At 40.5% G+C, this 23966-nt stretch overlaps 1 long non-coding RNA gene across 2 annotated transcripts in view; it reads right to left on the reverse strand.

Moving 5' to 3' along the window:
* LOC146866294 (uncharacterized) overlaps window positions 1-23966 on the reverse strand; it is a 97545-nt gene that overhangs the window by 70999 nt on the left and 2580 nt on the right. For both annotated transcript variants that reach the window (XR_014976784.1, XR_014976783.1), the window contains 2 exons: window positions 17363-17543; window positions 11297-11477 (listed from right to left, as the gene is read on the reverse strand). This is a non-coding gene — a long non-coding RNA (uncharacterized LOC146866294). The remainder of the gene's footprint in view (window positions 1-11296; window positions 11478-17362; window positions 17544-23966) is intronic.

The raw sequence follows: 23966 nt of genomic DNA on the forward strand, positions 1-23966 counted from the left end.
GTAAATATTTTATAGTCAGAGTTTAAGATGGAAATCGGTCTATATGAACCGCAGCTGGAAGCAGGCTTTCCTGGTTTCAATATAAGGGTTACGGAGGCTTTATTCCACGAGGAGGGAAGAGCTGGTAGACCCGGATCAGGCAGGGTTTATCCCCACTAGGCAAGGTGGAGACGATACGAAGCGTCTCCTCCATCTTATGGACAGCGTGCGCCGCTCTGCGAGGGAAGCCCTATTCCTGTCAATAGATGCGGAAAAGGCGTTTGGCAGGGTGCGGTGGAGTTACCTGTTCGATACTTTACGTCGCTTTGGGTTTGGGGAGCAATTCTTGATGTGGATCCGATGTATATACCAGACACCCCGAGCTTTTGTTAGAGTTAATGGGACGTCCTCCTCCTTCCATATAGCATGAGGCACGAGGCAAGGGTGTCCGCTTTCACCCCTTCTCTTTGCCCTATATATGGAGCCCTTGGCCCAGAGGATCAGGAATCACCCCCAAATAAAATGGCTGTGCTTTGGTGGATACGTTCATAAAATAAGTCGTTACGCAGATGATGTGATTTGTCCGTTAGTGGAACCACTCACCTCCCTTCCAGGTTTTAAAGTTAACCTGAGCAAATCTCAGGTGCTCAACCTCGCTACCCCGCTAGAGCAGGAGGAGGCGCTGCGGGAGAGATTTCCCCAACAATGGGCTTCTCAGCCGATAACATATTTGGGTAGTCTCTTAGCCCCGACGATTTCAAAGACACTGGAGCTAAACTATTCTGCGCTGCTAGAGCAGACGATAAAAGCACTGGCTGGGTGGGAGAGGCTAAAATTGGTCTGGTTCGGGCGCATTGCGGCAGCTAAAATGACTATATTGCCGAGAATCCTATATATTTTCCAGCTGCTACCGTTGGTTCCTCCCCCAAAGGTGCTGCGCTCCCTCCAATTAGCTGTTAATAAATGTGTGTGTGGAAGGACTAAGACGGACCTGCCTTTCTCTCAGATGTCAAAGCCCAACCAGGAGGGGATGAAGCTCTCCCTCTAATACAGAGATACTTACAGGCCTCTCACCTTAGATATATTGTGGAATGGAATAGACCACTCTCTGAGAAATACTAGAACTTCATGAACTAGGCGGTTGTCAGGATTAACATTTGGAGAGAGGCCTGGCTGCCGCGCAAATCGAGGGCTTGGGGTCTATACTTGTCACCAGTTACCACAGCCACAATGATGATATGGGACACAGTGGTGCTCAGAAGGGGGCTGACGACTGTTCCATCCCCAATGTCCCCCATTGTTGACAACCCGGACTTCCTGCTGGGCTGTAAATCCGAGGTATTCGAGAGATGGAGAGAGGCGGGGTGTAAAAGGATTGGTTCGCTGTTTGATACCCGGGGTATCATTCCCTACGAGCAGTTACGAAGGGACTACGGTCTTCCTAAAGCTGATGAATTCCACTATCTCCAACTCCGACACTGGGTCACCTCCTCATCATACATAGAGCAAGCTTCCCGAAGGCTTACCCTGTTCGGGAAATGGTTGGTTTGTAAAACAGATGATAAGCACCTTATCTCAGAACTGTATGCCATATTGGCCACAGGGCAGGGAGAGGGGCGAACGAAAGGACAACTCCGGTGGGAGGAGGAATTGGGTAGAGCCTTGACGGACAAAGAGTGGGAGAATATCTATTATAGGACACACCACAATGCGCACAGTACTGCTGGCACTGAATCGGGCTTCTAAATCACATCATACTGGTATCTCACACCAGCATGTATTCATAGCTGGGACAAAAATCAGACGGGGGAGTGTTGGCAGGGATGCGGTCTCACTGGCTCTCTCGCACATCTGCTTTGGCATTGCCCGCATCTAGAATGTTTCTGGGAAGATGTGTTGAATGACATAGACAATGCCTTTGACATGGAGAGCCCACGATTTCGGGCGTAGACCTTTCTGGGTCTCTCAAACGCACTGACATTTCCCCTGCGTTCGCTGCGGGGTAGGCAGATAGCTCTGGCGTAACTGGCAGCCCGGCAGACAATTTGGCACAGTGGGGCACCACGCATGTCCCTGACCATACGGCATGGCTACATCGACTGTGGTTAACCCTGGCCATGGAAGGGAGAGAAATATGCAGAGCAATGAACCCCTTTCATACGCATATTTTCCTAAAATTTCCGAGAGGTAACATGCCCCAAATATCTCCAAATACTACATTTGCTTTCTGCAGAGGATGACGCAGTAACATCCCACAAGGGAAGGGCCGAATCTTGAGATATGGTTTAACAGAATAGAGAATTGCTCCCGCATTAAGTAGAATACTCGCTGGTGCAGATACCCCTTTTTCTTCTTCTTTTTTGTTTTGGGAGGGAGGAAGGGGTTTTTCTTTCATTTTATTTGTAGACATTCCTATATGTCTTTGTTCCTGTTGTCAAGTTGGTACATGCAATTTACTATGCTGCCGGCCCATGGGTTGTATGCAAACAGCTGTGTCTATGCATTGTGCCTGAATACAACAAGAGGGACTAGAGAGGCCGTTCTCCACTCAGAGGTGAGTGGGAGGTCCAGTAGGAACAAAGGCCCCTGATACGGAAATAACAACAAGTGCTCCTATAGTTCCTCAAAAAAGAGAGGGAATGGTGTCAAAGAGGCTGACATAAGTTAGTAGCACCGTGTAGACCTAATTGGAAAATCCATATGTCGGATTTGAATGCCCTCACACACCCTTGCAGGTGTCATGCTTCATCATTTGGGCTGCTCCTCGTCGGGCCGGCGGTGCAATGCCCGACGGGCTCCCTCGAAGGGGCACTTTGGCGAAGATCTTTAATCCAACTGCCGTAAAGGTGAAGTGCGGGTATGGGGCCTGGTAGTTGTAGATATGCGGTAATGTGATTAAAAGGAGGTAAGGAGTGTCCGGATGAAAACAAATTTTATTCTAGTGGCCTCCTACCTGGGATTAAAAACTTGTGTACATAGCACTCATACGGGTTCAATGTCCCTGGTTAAAGTGGCATGTAGCTATCAGAGTTCGGTCAACATGTTTCTCGCTGTGAGTATCTCTACTCGCGATTCTTCAGGACCTTTCTACAAAAAATATATAATATCTACAATGTGTGGACCTATTTAGGTTATGGTTGTAAAAGGGTCTACAATTATAGACTCTATACCTGTCGGTGTCAGGAACTACCTGAAAGGGAAAGAAAAGGTTATGGTCAGGTATTCAAACAGGTGCTATTGGTATATGGTGGTACGTATGAAAACCTAGTTGTGACTCACACTCTCTTACTTAAGTACCAGGTGGTGCAAGATCGTAATATCCATCAAGCTTTATAAAAACGACAGGGTGGTGAATCCCTTGGTGAGCTAGAGTGAGTACTCGCCAAAGTGAAACATGTAATAAAAGCAGCAGACGTCCATACAATAAAGACTCACCCTAATCGGTCATTTCCCTGTCATCAACAGTACTCGGTGGACTGTACAAGGGATCATATTCCTCAACGTTATAGGACTGGATTAAAACAAGAAATGCATAAATAATATTGGAGCAAAAAAGAAGAAAAGAAGAATACTCATAAAGCAATCCAGAGTAGTGGGAATGAAACAGCAAGTGGAGGGTTGGTGTAGGAGGGGTTTCTATAAACAGTACTCAGTTTTTCTAAGTAATGGTATACAGAAGCAATCTTTCATGCGTGGGCACTGAGGATCGGAGGGGAGTATAAAGGGGTTTTATCCTAAGTGCTGGAAGGGCATTGTCCCTATGTTGCTGCTGTTAATAAAGTTATGCTAGTGAATTGTTGATCGATGAGTGTTGGGCAGGTCTCGTAGTGACGTAGATGACCCACTAACCCCACGAGGTAAGGAGGAAGTACAAGGCACAGAAATACGATGTGCTGGCAATTACGAGATTCGTCATCGACAACAGTGAAGGTTGGCTGTTGAAAGAGTGACCAACTATATAGGGTTTGGAGGCTCTTACAAAGCGGCGTCCGAGGTGTGGGAGCCCACTTCTGACAATTGTCAAATCACACGTATTAGCTACTCATGGTCCGTGGAAGTGTAAGAAAGCTGGGCTATCGCTGAGCGAAGAACGGGAATAAACATGTAACAAAAGTACAAGGTGTACTCACATAACTGCTTCCCAGTACGAGCGCGTTCACCTACCCTCTCCACCGAGTCCGGGAGGTGGCGCGGTGGAGAGGGAGGTAGGACTTATGCGCCGATCTAGGTCACCTGACCCGCCACTGTGAATGTAGTATAGGGAAAGGGGTGATATTGGTCGCCATATTGGAAAGGTGTTACATGGTCGAAAAGTAGTGCCTCGATAGAGGCGGTAGTATAGATTACGTGCCTATAAGACCTAGCGGCGTGCTATTAAGTATAAGCACCCTAACTCATGGGGGAGGTGGGGGTGGGGGGGGGGGGTTTGAATCCTCGTTAAAGGTTGGGCAGGTGTAGCGGTAATAGTTCTACCGTTTTACAGTGCTGCTCGTGGACAGAGGGTGGGTAATAAAATGATGGGGTGGCAATAGGGATTCCATTCTTAGAGGCACGTAATCTATACTACCGCCTCTACCGAGGCATTACTTTTCGACCATGTAACACCTTTCCAATATGGCGACCAATATCACCCCTTTCCCTATACTACATTCACAGTGGCGGGTCAGGTGACCTAGATCGGCGCATAAGTCCTACCTCCCTCTCCACCACGCCACCTCCCGGACTCGGTGGTGAGGGTAGGTGAACGCGCTCGTCCTGGGAAGCAGTTATGTGAGTACACCTTCTACTTTTGTTACATGTTTATTCCCGTTCTTCGCTCAGCGATAGCCCAGCTTTCTTACACTTACACGGACCATGAGTAGCTAATACAGGTGATTTGACAATTGTCAGAAGTGGGCTCCCACACCTCGGACGCTGCTTTGTAAGAGCCTCCACACCCTATATAGTTGGTCACTCTTTCAACAGCCAACCTTCACTGTTGTCGATGACGGATCTCGTAATTGCCAGCACATCGTATTTTTGTGCCTTGTACTTCCTCCTTACCTCGTGGGGTTAGTGGGTCATCTACGTCACTACGAGACCTGCCCAACACTCATCGATCAACAATTCACTAGCATAACTTTATTAACAGCAGCAACATAGGGACAATGCCCTTCCAGCACTTAGGATAAAACCCCTTTTTACTCCCCTCCGATCCTCAGTGCCCACGCATGAAAGATTGCTTCTGTATACCATTACTTAGAAAAACTGAGTACTGTTTATAGAAACCCCTCCTACACCAACCCTCAACTTGCTGTTTCATTCCCACTACTCTGGATTGCTTTATGAGTATTCTTCTTTTCTTCTTTTTTGCTCCAATATTATTTATGCATTTCTTGTTTTAATCCAGTCCTATAACGTTGAGGAATACGATCCCTTGTACAGTCCACCGAGTACTGTTGATGACAGGGAAATGACCGATTAGGGTGAGTCTTTATTGTATGGACGTCTGCTGCTTTTATTACATGTTTCACTTTGGCGAGTACTCACTCTAGCTCACCAAGGGATTCACCACCTTGTCTTTTTTATAAAGCTTGATGGATATTACGATCTTGCACCACCTGGTACTTAAGTAAGAGAGTGTGAATCACAACTAGGTTTTCATACGTACCACCATATACCAATAGCACCTGTTTGAATACCTGACCATAACCTTTTCTTTCCCTTTCAGGTAGTTCCTGACACCGACAGGTATAGAGTCTATAATTATAGACCCTTTTACAACCATAACCTAAATAGGTCCACACATTGTAGATATTATATATTTTTTGTAGAAAGGTCCTGAAGAATCGCGAGTAGAGATACTCACAGCGAGAAACATATTGACCGAACTCTGATAGCTACCTGCCACTTTAACCAGGGACATTGAACCCGTATGAGTGCTATGTACACACGTTTTTAATCCCAGGTAGGAGGCCACTAGAATAAAATTTGTTTTCATCCGGACACTCCTAACCTCCTTTTAATCACATTACCGCATATCTACAACTACCAGGCCCCATACCCGCACTTCACCTTTACGGCAGTCGGATTAAAGATCTCCGCCAAAGTGCCCCTTCGAGGGAGCCCGTCGGGCATTGCACCGCCGGCCCGACGAGGAGCAGCCCAAATGATGAAGCATGACACCTGCAAGGGTGTGTGAGGGCATTCAAATCCGACATATGGATTTTCCAATTAGGTCTACACGGTGCTACTAACTTATGCATTGTGCCTGCAACTTTTGCTGCTGGCCTCTATGGTTGTAGGCATATAGCTGTGTAATTCGAATGCAACAGGATTGTTGTTTAAAGACAAATAAAAGATTGGTTCCATAAATGCTGAAACTCAAGGGCTGTTTTGTTTTAATCATTATGAACTTCTCCACATTCATAGAACAAGCAATCCCCCCAAAATATATCATTATATAAAGTGGGAGCATTGTGGGATCCTGCGTATAAATAGTCCAGAAAATTCCAGAAAAGGTCTGCTTATCTTCATGGTAATGATAAGGTGTACCCATCTGCTTTTTATTCCTCACAAAAACCCGAAACTTTCAGAAAATTCTTATTAACAGTCACAGGTTCATGTATTCTGCACAATTTACTGTCCACGGTTACCAATATTGAAAAAAATAGATAAATGAAAAAAGTGATTGTGGTACCAAGTTTTGTTAGATCAATATATTTTTAAACAAAACAAAGCAGCAGAAAACATGCATTTTGTTCTTTGGCTTTTGCTTTTACACTTGTGCCTCTGACACACTGCTCATTCTTCACTAGGACAAACAAGCTGACTTCTGGGACATTTTTAAATCTTGTATAATGCCAAATTCAAATGGATGAACATCAACTCACTGCGGTTGAGTTCTGATAAGACTGAACGGGGTTTGGAGATGTAACAACATGATCCTTGTCATGGTGGCCTCACTATCTTGAACCTTGCTCTGTACCTGCCACTGCGGTTTGTGATTTGGGTGTAATTTTTTATGCTTACCTGAAATTTGACCTCATACCCAGAAACTGACCTCTGACTGTTTCCTTATTTTGAAGATCCTGACATGCATTCTACCCCTGATTCCCACTGCTTTTAAGCAACACTTAGTACAGGTATGGTTTCTAAACAATGGAATGACTGTGACACTCTTTATGTAGCTCTTCCCCGATACCTCCTAAGCAGCTTACAGATCATTCAAAATGGCGCAGCACAACTTCTCTTATCCTTTTGCCATGGCATCTTATCACCGTCTCTGACCCTCATATTGTGAGCTTAACACAGATAACAGTGGTTAAAAAAGAAGCATTGTGTACCCTTTAAAGTGCTGAAGGAATACATAGCACCCCGTTCTCAACGGCAGAAGACCCACATATTATCTAGCTCTTACATGGAGTAATCTTTTTGCCAATTACTACCTTTAATTTCTAATGAATGTTAAAAACACATGCCCTTAGGTTGGCATGAAAAAATACACAATGTCTACTTTTATCAGAAATGAAAGTTTCCATTTGAATTCCATTGTTGGACAAAAGACAAGCCAGCATTCCTACCCACATCAGCATGCATCAGTCCTCTAGGACAGGGTTCTCCAAAGTTTGTCCTGGAGAGCCGGATCCACGCCGTATTTTTAAGATAACTGCATTTATCTAAATGGGGAGATGCTAAAAAATCTGGCATGGATCTGGCCCTCCAGGAATGAATTTGGAGAGCCCTGCTCTAGGACATTCACTCTTCTGTGATTCCATCACTTTGCACGGAGCTGGTAACCCTTTGATACTCCATTAATTCACTCTTATCACAGATTCCTAAGTAGCGGTTCTTATTTAATAAGGACAAATGACAACTGCTGTGTCACCTTTCTGTTATCTGTTCAAAAACTGTAAAATAGTGTTGTATTACATTGTATCGTGGGCTGAGCCGAGTGTCCAGTGGCAGAAACTAGAAATGATAGATATGCCCTTTGACAGGCTAAATAAGCTTGTTGCTCTATTAAGAAAGAAAGAGACGTCTTCAACCTCTTAGGTAGAAACATGTGCCTTTCAAACAGCACATTCTGCACATGAAACTCAAAGACTTCTGCAGACTCAATTTCCAACCTATTTTGCTGATTTACTGTATATCATCTTCCACTCGTTAAACACAAAACTTGAGTTTTCAATTACTCTGGATCAGGGTTATTGACTGGCTTTAGAGTTATATTTTTTAACTGATTCTTTTGTTTTTCAGTTCACTGTTTTGAAATGGCCTTGGTGTATTTTCAAGTATAATACAGATAGCTGGTTGTGCCATACTTATTTTTCCGAAAGCAACAAAGAAATAAAGTCAGCATGAATTCCAACGTCAGTGGCATTTACGTCTATCCAACTGAGCAACAGCATCAACAGAACACGGCAGAATATGGCATTCTACTTCGGAAGAAAATGATTGAATGTAACCAGTGCAAATTGGACTGTTACAATCTGCAAGCTCCCCCCTCGAGACTTTCCTTTTGGTGCTTAAACGGTTTTGAAACCATCTGCTTGTATACAGATAGTAGCATTAAAAATGAGAGAAGTGATTCTCTCAATAAAAATCGCACCACTCATACTGCACCCTGATGCAGCTGCCAATCCTGACATATGCAGTATATGAAGATCCAGCAACACCAGCATCACCTGCTTCATCACTGACTCTGGCACGAGCCAGACCGCAGACATTGGGGCAGATTTACAAGGACTGGCGCATCCCTGCATATCTGCAGGGATGCGCCAGGTAAGATGCGTCATGCAAGTTTACCCTTGCGCCACCACAGATGTGCCGCATTTACAATGCGGCGCATCGTGGCGCAAGGATAAACAGATGCGTGACGCATCTGATGGCGTAAGGGCGGCGCGTTGCTGGAGTTGTGTCGCAAGCACGGCGCAACTCCAGCAATGCTCAGGAGCTGCCCATACCTAACATGCTGCGTCATGCTGCGTCATGCTTAAAGCAGGCGCAGGGTTTTGATGCAGGGGCTTCGGAAAAGTGACTCAGTGAAATATTGTAGATTTCACTGCGTCACTTTTCCGAGGCTTTTTCCGACGGAACGCCCACCCTGCATACATTAAACCTGACGCAGGTTTAATGTGGCGCAGGGTTTTACAACGTAACACATCTCCCTAGATGCGTCATGTTGTAAATAAGGCGCAACAAGCGTAACAAAAGCTTGAGAGACCACATAGTACATTCTAGAATGAAAAATGAGACAAACTTCCATCAAATAGATTTAGAAGGCACTAAAAAAGTGGTGGGGAATTTCAAATGCACTATGTGCAAATCCTGCTCCATGGCCATCGAAGCAACGACATTTACTTTCAATGGTGTAAATATCACACCCACAACATTAAACAACTGTAAATCAACAAATGTCATTTATTTGATCATTTGTCCGTGCCACAAGGGATATGAGGGAGAAACAGGGAGAGCGTTCAATGTCAGACTTACCGAGCACAAATCAGTAATTAGAACACAGAAAACATCGGCACCCATGGTGCAACACTTCTTAGATCTGGGACACACACCAGAAGACATTAAGTGGTATATACTGGAAAAGATTTGGCCCCGCATAGGAGAACAGATGGATAAGATCAGAAAAATGAGAGAGGTTTACTGGATGTATATCCTTAATACAGCTACATCAGGTTTGAACCAAGAAATACCTTGGGATCAAGCAATAAAAAACAATGGATAATTGAGACATATGAGGACAGTCAAGTCAGTCAAGTTTATACCAGTCTTCCAGTCAAGGTTAAGAAACAGAAAAGTAAAAGAAATAAAATTGGCTATACTGATCTAACATAGAGTAGTTCATAAGCAGAATAAAGAGGTCATTGCATATAGGATTGTAGTTGAGAAATGTGTAACCATTTTAGCTCTGGAGATCCAGGCAATAACATCTTAATATCATGGAAAGAATGGTCGCTCTTTTTTACGTTATAAGTCTCAAACCAAAAAACAAACTCTATCACTGTTTGCAATATATATTTCCTAATACTAAAGGAGATATATACAAAATATAACACATATAAAAGTTGCTAAAACAAATAAAAGATTGTGGTAACTTTTGTAATCATTTAAATTGAATTAATCACAGAGATAGTGAGACTTATATCCATTAACTAGACAGGAACAATAAAGTTATAAAATCACCATTCAAACATGGCGCAGGTTGTTATTTCGACCAAACCACTAGTCCTATTTCCATGCGCATGACCGAGGACGCCCGCACAACGTACGTAAACCGGGCGTATGTAAATAGACCCAGTATGGCGGCAATTATGACCACGGACGAACCAGGAGAGGACGCTGAGCCAAACAGAGAGGAGACTACTACCCATTCGAGATCCGACCGGGTAAGGAAACATCATACGGAGTGCTAATAGTTGATTCGAGTTAGACTCGAACCAACAGACATGCGGTCTGTGCATTTGTTGACACGAACGCCGGTTGATTATATCACACTAGCGCTACTAAACTTATTTGATAAATGCTCTCCGGTAGATGAATATCGATTGCAGATAGGGAAGCTTATCAGTTTCAGATTTTCATACTATAGAGTGTTTTTCTAAGGAGATTTTTCACTTTCTGTGGTAAAATTGCTTTAAACTTATGGACAACCATTTATGCTACTCAACAGGACGATTTAATAGAGCCCGACATGAGGGGGAAACATCAGACGTAACAAAGACAGACGATAACAACATTGAGAACAGAATAACAAAATTAAGGTATGTGTATTAAATACACATGAAATAATTATAATGATATCTGTGCAGTTATTGGGTTACTCAGACAGATAATAAATGGGAAAATTCGTCCTCACTATTAACTGTAGATAAAAATGAGCAGCTATAGTACACTCGCTTATATATCCACTTCCTCAGGTCCACTCTTATCTGCGAAGACAGAAATATAAAGGTGCGCCCCATTGACATCCATGCTTGGCAAGAAATCATTTGTTTAATCGGCGCAACACTTTTCAAACAAGTAAGTACGTGAGCTAAGCGAGCCACAGATTAGACCAATATATTGTTATAAATGGACTATAATCAGTTATCTCCCATCCCCCAGTCTAAGTGACACATCTCTGTCTTTCCTTAGAACCATTGTATACTATTCGTCCCCCTAAATCAGGATATAAACTGGGTTCAACCGATTACTTCGAGCTACACACGAAAAATAGTTTATTGGAATAACAAGGGTCAGTATGGTTTTCTTATATTTCATAATTATATATAAGCAAGATCATAGATCTAATATTCTTATCTTCAATTTAACTGGCATTTACCTAGAAAAACATCGCCTGTTAACACCTCTTGTAAGAGTAGAGAAACTCGTCCATAAAAGAATACTTGATAGTACCCAACTCCAGTATAGCCCAGGTCTCCATCAGATTGACCGTGGTAGATATAGCTCACGCAAACGGTGATTGGCTCTCCACACTTTTTGCAAAAGTAGAGAAACTCGCCCTGTGCAACAAAAAAGAACACTTGTTAGCACCTTATTCCAATACTTCCCAGGTTGCCATCTGAATGGTTTTTGCTAAGTATAGCTACAGTCATATGGTATTGTTTCTCCCCATTTTTGGACCACCAAGAATTAGGGTAACTGATTTTCTGGCTCAGGTCTGTTGGGATTGGTGCGGAGCTGAGAGACGTTGGGAGGGGATTTCATAGTTCAAATGAATTAGCTCATCATTGTTTAAATTTATGAATTATCATTGCTACATTGACTCCCGTAAACAATTCATAAAACTGGTTTTAATTGATATATATGTTTTTTTTCTTGTTGTTATTGTTTTTTTATATATAGTGTTAAACTCAGAGCGGATTCCTGACGAAGGCCTAGCCGAAACGCGTTGTGTCAATCGACCGCCTATGTGCCCATTGTTTCACAATTGAGTATATAGTTGAGACAAACAAAAAAAGTTTTTCACTGACTTTTTGGATTTTAGTTCTTGTATATAGTGTGTGTGAGGTAAAATAATCATAGTAGAAATAATGAACTATCAATATTATCAATACTAGCAGGCTAAGGACAACTCTTATGATCAATCAATTATGAATCTATCAAAGTTTGTACTGTATAAATAAGAATCAATCTGCACAGATGATCATTTGTAAATATATTATTGTCCATATGTATTGTTGAAAAAAAAGAATATATTGTGAAAAAAAGAAATTGAAAAACAGAAAACGTAAAAAAATAGATTTATATTTTGTAAAAATAAAAAAGATAGATCACATATTCATTAGCCTGTATGCCTATCTATTTTCACAATTTGTATTTGTTGCACATTATTAGATGGTTGTTAATAGAATGAGTGATATGCATGTTTATTGGGAGTCAATTTGCAAGTAGTATTTATCCAACACTGTGCCCGGTGTCTACCCTTTTCCCACAATAGTCTATTCCCTACTTGGGCTATATAATAAGTCAGTAGGGGCCCCGTTGCTTTACCAAACACATTATCTCGCAGCCTGTCTGTGAGGGGTTCTTTTTAAGATTATCAATTGACGTTCTTTATAGATTTATCAATTTGAACTTGGATTCCTAACCCAATAGTCTCTGGGTACGCACAGATTACTACACGCAGAGTTAGATTATCACGTTAAGTACATAGTACAAATATGGCCAATCTCCAAACATTTGGATTCACAGATGAACAGTTTGCCAACATGGTAGGCAGTTCTAGTAATTTTGGACATCAAACTCTCACAGGTACAGATAAAAATGAAGATATAACATCACTTCTAGCATTGAGAAAAAAGATCAAACGCATTGAACTACATGGCCAATATATGTTGGAATACTTAAAGGTAGGAGTCATACCGCAAGGTTTAAAAGTCAGGAACATCCCAGGATTGTTTGTTCAAGTTAAACAATTTCTTGAACGATGGGCAATGATTTCCAATCGCTGCTCCCGTGACTACATGATGCTGATTGTGGAAACAGCAAAGGAGGTAATTGAACAACTAGCCTCAGAAATCGCAGAATTAGAGAATAAAATCAAAGCCTCTTGTGCAGTGGAGATAGCAAAAAAGAAATTAGAAGAAATAGATAAAGACCTACACTCCTACACAGAATACCTTAATAAGCGTAAGATAGAGAAATTAAGAAAAGACATAAGGTATTTCAGCAAGGAAGGTACATATCCATACTTAGCTGAACAATTTTACAATCAAGCAGGAGAGATGCAATACGACACATTTATGAATAGACCAACATTTGCCAGTAGGAAAGTCACCACATTCTCTGACACAACAGATTCGGATCAGGAAGAACGAGCCCAAGAGCTCAGAGATAACGGAATAAATACAGGAAGATCAAGAGGAAGACAGTCTAATTTTTTAGGGAGGCGTTACACCAGACGCCAAAATTGGAGACCCCGATATCAACCACGTTATCCCACTCCACAATTCCAACCGCGCTTCCAGGGCAATCCACCGATGGATTACGATCAATATCTGGTAACCCGGAATGCACAATATTGGAGAGAATAGATACTCTACCTGTATTTAATTTAAGTCACATGCCCCTATCTGACTCCACTGTTGCCTTATTGTCCAAAGGACTGACGTTTGCCCCTCATTCAGGCCTTAACAAATTTGAGCTGGTGAGAGATCTTGTAGCCCTCTTCAGAAAAATAAGATTGAAGGTTTTTTTTGCAGGCGCAGACCCTCAACAAGGAACCCCAAATTTATCGGGTCTTGCTCCAATATCTGTATTCACGCCTACCTTAGATCAACTACCACCAGAAGTAGCGGTATTCGAAAAGGTAGTTTACAACAAAGTCCAGAATATCATTAAATATGTACCGGCAACACCGTTTAACCTAAAGAAAGAGGAATATACAGCAATGCAAACCCTTAAACAGGCATCACATCTAACAGTTAAAGCCTGTGACAAAGGAGGGGGAATAGTCGTATACGACACTCCCACATATGTCACAAAAATGAACCAAATGTTGGGAGATACTAGATACTATCGTACCATTACCAGAGACCCCACAGCACAAATTGTTAAACAAATACTCAAAATAACAAACAAGGCACTGAAAAATGGAGACATATGCATTAAGGAATGGACTTTCCTTAATAAAGAAAAACCTAAAATGGCCAGCATCTACGGCATACCAAAAGTGCATAAGAACGCCAGTGATCCGCCACTGAGACCGATAGTCACCACTATCGGATCAGCGACCGAACCATTGGCCAAATACGTGGATGCATTACTATGCAAACACATACCTAAAACTCCAGCCTTTGTAAAGGACACAAGACATATCATTAACCTCGTGGAGAATACACCTTTCTGCCCAGACAATCAATATATGGTCACTATGGACATAGAGGCCTTATATAGCAACATTCCAATTGGAGGAGCCATTGCGGCCGTGCATTGGTTCATAAAGACATATAACATCGATTGTCCTTCTATCTTTGTGCTAGAATGTCTTAAAATTGTATTAGAGGACAATGTGTTCGAGTTCAATCAACAACTGTACAGACAGAATCAAGGCGTCAGTATGGGGGCGTCTTGTGCCCCCACGGTCGCTAATATCTATATGAGCCTTTTTGAAAAAAACTACATCTATAATGAAATAGCACCTTTCTACGAATCAGTGACCAAATGGTCGCGATTTATTGATGATGTTTTTTTTATCTGGTCGGACACACATGAAAAGTTACTTGAATTCATAGAGTGGATTAATTTATGCGATGAAAATATCCGCTTTACTCACAACATCAGCTCAGAACAGGTAGAATATTTAGATATCCTCATCAAGCACCAACAAGGAGCATTAATGGTTGTGCTATATACTAAGACAACAGCAAGAAACACACTATTGCATTATGATAGTTATCACCCCAAGAGCCAAAAGGACAATATCCCGTTCGGTGAGTTTTTACGCCTTAGGCGAAACTGTACGAACATCAGTGACTTCGATGAGAAATCAGAGGTCATGAAGAAAAAATTTCATGCTAGGGGGTATCCGAATAAAACCGTAAGGGAAGCCTACAAACGGGCACGATACTATGATAGACAACACCTACTCACAAATATCAAAACTACATCAAATCCACCCTTAGTTTTTGCTACACGTCATTCCATGCTGAACTCTAGAATTCGACAAGCGATATGCTCTAGTTGGCACATATTAAATGTGGAGAAATCCAAGAGAGAGGAAATAATACCTAAACCTCTATTCGCATACAAGCGTAACAAAAGCTTGAGAGACCACATAGTACATTCTAGAATGAAAAATGAGACAAACTTCCATCAAATAGATTTAGAAGGCACTAAAAAAGTGGTGGGGAATTTCAAATGCACTATGTGCAAATCCTGCTCCATGGCCATCGAAGCAACGACATTTACTTTCAATGGTGTAAATATCACACCCAAAACATTAAACAACTGTAAATCAACAAATGTCATTTATTTGATCATTTGTCCGTGCCACAAGGGATATGTGGGAGAAACAGGGAGAGCGTTCAATGTCAGACTTACCGAGCACAAATCAGCAATTAGAACACAGAAAACATCGGCACCCATGGTGCAACACTTCTTAGATCTGGGACACACACCAGAAGACATTAAGTGGTATATACTGGAAAAGATTTGGCCCCGCATAGGAGAACAGATGGATAAGATCAGAAAAATGAGAGAGGTTTACTGGATGTATATCCTTAATACAGCTACATCAGGTTTGAACCAAGAAATACCTTGGGATCAAGCAATAAAAAACAATGGATAATTGAGACATATGAGGACAGTCAAGTCAGTCAAGTTTATACCAGTCTTCCAGTCAAGGTTAAGAAACAGAAAAGTAAAAGAAATAAAATTGGCTATACTGATCTAACATAGAGTAGTTCATAAGCAGAATAAAGAGGTCATTGCATATAGGATTGTAGTTGAGAAATGTGTAACCATTTTAGCTCTGGAGATCCAGGCAATAACATCTTAATATCATGGAAAGAATGGTCGCTCTTTTTTACGTTATAAGTCTCAAACCAAAAAACAAACTCTATCACTGTTTGCAATATATATTTCCTAATACTAAAGGAGATATATACAAAATATAACACATATAAAAGTTGCTAAAACAAATAAAAGATTGTGGTAACTTTTGTAATCATTTAAATTGAATTAATCACAGAGATAGTGAGACTTATATCCATTAACTAGACAGGAACAATAAAGTTATAAAATCACCATTCAAACATGGCGCAGGTTGTTATTTCGACCAAACCACTAGTCCTATTTCCATGCGCATGACCGAGGACGCCCGCACAACGTACGTAAACCGGGCGTATGTAAATAGACCCAGTATGGCGGCAATTATGACCACGGACGAACCAGGAGAGGACGCTGAGCCAAACAGAGAGGAGACTACTACCCATTCGAGATCCGACCGGGTAAGGAAACATCATACGGAGTGCTAATAGTTGATTCGAGTTAGACTCGAACCAACAGACATGCGGTCTGTGCATTTGTTGACACGAACGCCGGTTGATTATATCACACTAGCGCTACTAAACTTATTTGATAAATGCTCTCCGGTAGATGAATATCGATTGCAGATAGGGAAGCTTATCAGTTTCAGATTTTCATACTATAGAGTGTTTTTCTAAGGAGATTTTTCACTTTCTGTGGTAAAATTGCTTTAAACTTATGGACAACCATTTATGCTACTCAACAGGACGATTTAATAGAGCCCGACATGAGGGGGAAACATCAGACGTAACAAAGACAGACGATAACAACATTGAGAACAGAATAACAAAATTAAGGTATGTGTATTAAATACACATGAAATAATTATAATGATATCTGTGCAGTTATTGGGTTACTCAGACAGATAATAAATGGGAAAATTCGTCCTCACTATTAACTGTAGATAAAAATGAGCAGCTATAGTACACTCGCTTATATATCCACTTCCTCAGGTCCACTCTTATCTGCGAAGACAGAAATATAAAGGTGCGCCCCATTGACATCCATGCTTGGCAAGAAATCATTTGTTTAATCGGCGCAACACTTTTCAAACAAGTAAGTACGTGAGCTAAGCGAGCCACAGATTAGACCAATATATTGTTATAAATGGACTATAATCAGTTATCTCCCATCCCCCAGTCTAAGTGACACATCTCTGTCTTTCCTTAGAACCATTGTATACTATTCGTCCCCCTAAATCAGGATATAAACTGGGTTCAACCGATTACTTCGAGCTACACACGAAAAATAGTTTATTGGAATAACAAGGGTCAGTATGGTTTTCTTATATTTCATAATTATATATAAGCAAGATCATAGATCTAATATTCTTATCTTCAATTTAACTGGCATTTACCTAGAAAAACATCGCCTGTTAACACCTCTTGTAAGAGTAGAGAAACTCGTCCATAAAAGAATACTTGATAGTACCCAACTCCAGTATAGCCCAGGTCTCCATCAGATTGACCGTGGTAGATATAGCTCACGCAAGCGGTGATTGGCTCTCCACACTTTTTGCAAAAGTAGAGAAACTCGCCCTGTGCAACAAAAAAGAACACTTGTTAGCACCTTATTCCAATACTTCCCAGGTTGCCATCTGAATGGTTTTTGCTAAGTATAGCTACAGTCATATGGTATTGTTTCTCCCCATTTTTGGACCACCAAGAATTAGGGTAACTGATTTTCTGGCTCAGGTCTGTTGGGATTGGTGCGGAGCTGAGAGACGTTGGGAGGGGATTTCATAGTTCAAATGAATTAGCTCATCATTGTTTAAATTTATGAATTATCATTGCTACATTGACTCCCGTAAACAATTCATAAAACGGGTTTTAATTGATATATGTTTTTTTTCTTGTTGTTATTGTTTTTTTATATATAGTGTTAAACTCAGAGCGGATTCCTGACGAAGGCCTAGCCGAAACGCGTTGTGTCAATCGACCGCCTATGTGCCCATTGTTTCACAATTGAGTATATAGTTGAGACAAACAAAAAAAGTTTTTCACTGACTTTTTGGATTTTAGTTCTTGTATATAGTGTGTGTGAGGTAAAATAATCATAGTAGAAATAATGAACTATCAATATTATCAATACTAGCAGGCTAAGGACAACTCTTATGATCAATCAATTATGAATCTATCAAAGTTTGTACTGTATAAATAAGAATCAATCTGCACAGATGATCATTTGTAAATATATTATTGTCCATATGTATTGTTGAAAAAAAAGAATATATTGTGAAAAAAAGAAATTGAAAAACAGAAAACGTAAAAAAATAGATATTTATATTTTGTAAAAATAAAAAAGATATATCACATATTCATTAGCCTGTATGCCTATCTATTTTCACAATTTGTATTTGTTGCACATTATTAGATGGTTGTTAATAGAATGAGTGATATGCATGTTTATTGGGAGTCAATTTGCAAGTAGTATTTATCCAACACTGTGCCCGGTGTCTACCCTTTTCCCACAATAGTAAATAAGGCGCAACCTGGCGCATGGTTTACGCCTCTGCTGCGTCACATAAGTGACGCAACGGCGGCGTAAATGTGTCGCAAGGGGCTGGCTCGTAAATCTGCCCCATTGTCTGCATCCCTGGATTTCCTTGATGCTGCACTTCAATATGTGTGCACCTAATATTCAATGACAACAACAAGACCGATACTGTCAAGCTCGACTTGTGCTATTCTACAAGCTGATACAGCATCGTCATTATGATTATGAGCTCCCCTGCCTTCAGGAAGATCATTTATTGATCTAGGGTCTTCAGTCCACATCTAAATATTGTGTCCTGAAGATGGTCTTATAGATGGTAGCACAAAACAAGACCGAAACGTCGACAATTCCACCCATTTTCACTTATAAAGAAACTTTCCGGAAATGTTCATCGTTTACTCAATGATGTTCTCCACATTACAAAATATTTGGAATGGGTTACAACAAAAGTGTTTATGAGAAAACAGCTGCTGTATAAATAATTTATCTCATTCACTTTTGTAATTATGTGATTTGCATTTTGTACCCTTATTCATAAACAGATTTTTCTACATAAATTTGTATTTTTAAAGTATACACCCATTTTGCTTCACTTTGTTGATACGCTCGCTTTGTATGAATATAATTAATTTTGTTAATTTGTTTGCTTTAAGCCACTAATTAGAGCTTTATAGATATAGGTCTTTGAATCAATAAGATTTTTTGTAAAAAAAAAATCCCTTGTAGGCAGGTTTACCCTATCCTGTTCCTTTAGAGAGTCAGCCATGTCTTGTCAAAGTTTTTAAAAAGAATTGGAGGGCATACAATGTCTTCTGATTACTTCCCAGACATCTTCTCCTCATAGCGAACCATTGACTCATGGGACTTTCTTCCAACCACACTGTTGCTAAGGCCTATATGCCAAAACCTACACGTCTCCTGAAGCCAATATCTAGTACTTTGTGACTGGTGGCAAAAACGCACTTTATGTGTGGAAGCATTGTGCCACGGAAATAGAACTTCAAAATGTGAGAATATAATAGGGATATCTTAACTCGGATCAAAACTAAAAAGTTACTCTAGTTTACTTTTTAGTATAAACATTACTCCCTGCTGAGGCACAAACTTTAAAAGGTTGCGTAAAAGTTTTAAAAATGTTATCATTGCAGCTTCTAGTTTTTTGTTTAAGAAAAAAAAAGAAGTCCTTTCTTTTTAAAGGTAAAAATGGTATGTAAGAAATTTCTTTTTAAAGAAAGAAAAATGATATTTTAACATGCTAAAAAATACTTTTAAGAATGATGTCATTGAAGATGATTTTCCCAAACCATGGGATATGTGCTAACTTCAGAAAGTTTTTCTCAGCTTCTCTACTTCGTGTGCATGTATGTGGGAGAGGAGGAAGTGTTAGGAGAATCTCAGGTGCATTAACAGCAGATGCATTTGAAAAATTAAACCCAGCATCCAGGGAATGTCTTTGTGTTCTACATATGTGCCAATTTATATTCAGTAGATGATGATGAATGGACATGAAAAGCAAATTTGTTTTTGCATTATTAACTTAACTCATCTCATATATTTTGCCATAAAAACAACAAGGGATTTTGAGAATTTTTAAAGCTTTGCTCTTGTTCATCTCACTGTAGGGATAGGGATTGGAAGCCTCTTGAGTACTCTAAAATTTGTACTTGCATTGCTGTATTGCAGTATTTGATAACCTCACTTGAACATTAATAAAACTGTCACTATAGGGCCCTAGTTCCGAAGGGATAATATCCCACTCCATGACATAGGACTACATCATCCTATTTGTATCTCTCTCTACTACAAACCCCCTTTTTTGACCCACTCAGGAACTGCATACCATTTCTTGTTTAATATATGCATATACATACACAGCTAAATAGAAAAAATGACTTAGATACAATATTTCTTGAATCACAAATATTCAAAGTACTGTTAAACGCAATATATAAAGTAAAGGCACCCCAGATTAAGTTAAACATTCGTCCAATTGGATAGAATAGCAAATAAGAACACTCACTGGAGACAATAACCCTGTTACAGCACTCACAGAATAGAGAGAATAGGAAATAAGAACACCCACTGGAGACAATAACCCTTTCACAGCATTCACAGAATAGTGTGATATAACATAACGTGCATTTGTAAAGCACACGTTCACCACTACATGTATCTTGGCACTGAATAACAGATGGTTGTTGTTATCCAACTCAATAGTACTCATTTTATCAACCTCAGATGGATGAAAGGCTGAGTGGACAGAGAGGCACAGTTGTATGCTTCTAGACTATGTTATTACATAAGGGTTTTGCACATTTCAAGGCTGATTCTACATTTATTATACATTAACACGTAAGGCTAACATTTTAGTTTGTTCTTATGTGGTGTGCCCTGTTGTACTCTCAAGTCAGAGTGAAGAATATTTATAATATGCACCACCTTCATCCTTGCTCATTTGAAACATTAATATAGAAGACTGTGTTCTATTTAATGTTCGACTAGGAAAAAATGCGTTTTTATATATATATATTTTTATTATTCTCAAGAATACCTGTTTCTCATTGCATTGCTATTGGGTGTTGTGAAGAAGGAAGAACTTGCTCCTCTAAGTCCCAAGATCAATACATTCTGTCTCAAAGGAATGCCAAACTACATCCTTTCTATATGTTGTAACTGCACCATTAGCACATTTTATGTTGATTGCAGCACGATTTCTGACCTGGCAAACTCAAAGTTGGTGGTAAACTACTCAATACTTTCAAGTCCATGTCATTGTTTCTCAGTTGATGAATTCGTTGCATGCATTAATATATCATCATGATGTGGGGGACATTTATACTTTGCTCCATTCCTCTCAAAACAAAATTACCAGTGTTCCATCAGCTTTTAAGATGGTTTTAAATATAATCACTAGTGCACCCAAAAGAGTGCTCTTCAGCATCGACTCTTGGTTTAGGCAGCAATAGCACACATCGAAAAACAAAATGTTTTATGGTGCTCAACATTTTTCATGATATTTCTTTAGGGCCATACTAGATATTGCAGCAGACAACAAGCAATGAATGGAGCATAACAAGGCCTCTAGCCCCTAAATGTAAAATATAGGAATCCTGTCCTTTATCCAATGTTTGTACGTACTCCTAAATTTAATTAGTAATGAACTGGATGCACAAGAAAAGTGAAATGCCCAGGAACACACAATGTTGTCAGGCGTTGGAGCCAGTATTAAAATATTTGTCTCTGGGGTCCACAGTGAGGAATGTGGAAATTATGTCACATCTATTTATGAATACCATAGGAAAAAGACATTTGGGAAAGCAGTTATCGCTGTGCATTCACATAAACAACATGCCTCACAATTCACAGCTGACAACATACCTAGGTCAAAGTATAGTGAAAGAACAAGAAACAACCAATGAAACCATTTTACCCTTATTTGTCAACACATTGTAAAGCATATCATCTCATTTAACCATTGTTATATTGCTCTGTTTGTCTCCAGGACAGGTCAAATTTGCTTCTACAATACTGTACTCCAGATTTCTTCTCTTTCGATTTCCCTTGGCTAGTGCCAGCCTTTAGCTTTATGGAATTCATAGATAAAGTGGAGGGATCACTGTCATCTGTATTAGATATTATTCTGCAAAAACAGTGAAGAGAAAGAAACTAAAATATGTCCAAACTTCTACATGCATGCCCAACATGGATAATCATGCTTTAGCCAATCTTTGTTGGTCCTGTTGAAGCCATACAGCCTCCTAACTACTATGGCTTACTAATTCTTGTTGTCAGTCTCATTTGTCTTTGAGCTCCGTTCAACTCTATTTTTCAAAAAATGTCTGTCAATTCAAGAAAGTCAGACTTGTTTGGCATTCACACAACCAATGTGCTTTTTCTCTCTGGCAATATAATTTGTTGCTCATGATGCTGGCAACAAGATGATGCCTACTGACTCACACACATGGGCCTGTACAATAGCACAAAAATGAAACTTTAGAGATTGTGATTTACAGCATGTATTAAAGTCCTTGATTCTGTTCTGCTCCAAAATAAGGGATTGCAGCTTATCTAATAGTCGTGGGGGACGTTGCAGGAGTAGCGTTTGCATTATATAAAGAATTTTAGGCAGAAGCGTCATCTTGACTGGCACCAGGGGTCCCAACCAAGATAGGCCATGGCACTTCTATCTAGCAAGATCAGATCTCGCAGTTGCCAAAAGACTGATGTAGTTATTTGCTGCTGTGCTCTCGGGGATGGTCAAATTGATTATAGAGGATTTCTGTAAGTTGGTTTAAAAACCAGATGCTCCACAAAATACCCCTAGTTTGTCCATTACTGCCCTCAGTGACGTAGAAGTGTCAGTTAGAGTCAGGAGGACATCATCCACATGCAGCATAATTTTATGCTCTCTACCACCCTTTCAAATGCCCGCAAAGCATGAGAAGCAACGTATCTGTTCTGCAAAAGGCTCCATATATAGAGCAAAGAGTAGGGGCCCTAGGGGGCAGTCTCGTTCCACAAGTAATTGCAAAGGATGCAGACATCAGCATATTCACCCAAAACCTAGCCCTAGGGGAAATGAAGCAATGGACTCATTACCAAAATGACGGCCAAAACCATTATGTTCAAGGGCCATGTGAAGGTAATGCCAATGAACGCTGACAAAGGCCTTTTTGGCATCGATTGACAGAAAGAGGGCCAGAACATGTTTGGTGTTGTCGCTACATCCCCGCTCCAGAACAAATTCGCTTTGATTGGGGTCAACCAACCCTTGCACGTAAGGAGCCAATCTGTGAACCAGAATACTTGTAAAACGTTTTGCATCATCATTCAAAAGTGAGATTGGACAATATGATGCGCATTGTGTAGGGCCCTTACCCGCTTAAGGGATTACAGCAATAGTGGCTAGGCACATCATTTCTGGCAATGCACCACAGGTGCTGAGTGCATTAAAGAAGCGTACTAATAGGGGCACCAAATGTATACCAAATGCTTTATAAAAGTCAGCACTATAGCCTTGGGGATCAGGAGCTTTACCTGGTTTCAAATGTTGGATGTCGAGCAGGACCTCCTAGACAGTGATATCTTTATCAAGGGAGGAGACGGTGGCTTGCGGGATCGTGGAGCCTTTGATAGATCTCCTTAACGGATTGCAGGAGTATGCAGCAGAAAATAGCCTTTCAATTAACTTAAACAAAACCAGGACCATGGCAATTAACAAACGAAAAACAAGACACCTCTGGCACCTGGGTGGTACACATATTGAATCAGCGGAGACTTACAAGTATCTGGACGTCTACTTAGACAAAGAAGGATCATTTACCCACCAGCAAGAAGAGAACAAAAGCAAAGGGATGATCCTTGTCTTAACCATGAAAAGTTTATCAACTAAACTATTGGGTCCAACGCTGAGCCCTCTTCTAATGGTAGTACAGCCTAAAATCCAACCTACAATCAGCTATGGT

The sequence above is a fragment of the Triturus cristatus genome, chromosome 2_1 (genome assembly GCF_964204655.1).
Source record: "Triturus cristatus chromosome 2_1, aTriCri1.1, whole genome shotgun sequence".
NCBI lineage: Eukaryota > Metazoa > Chordata > Amphibia > Caudata > Salamandridae > Triturus > Triturus cristatus.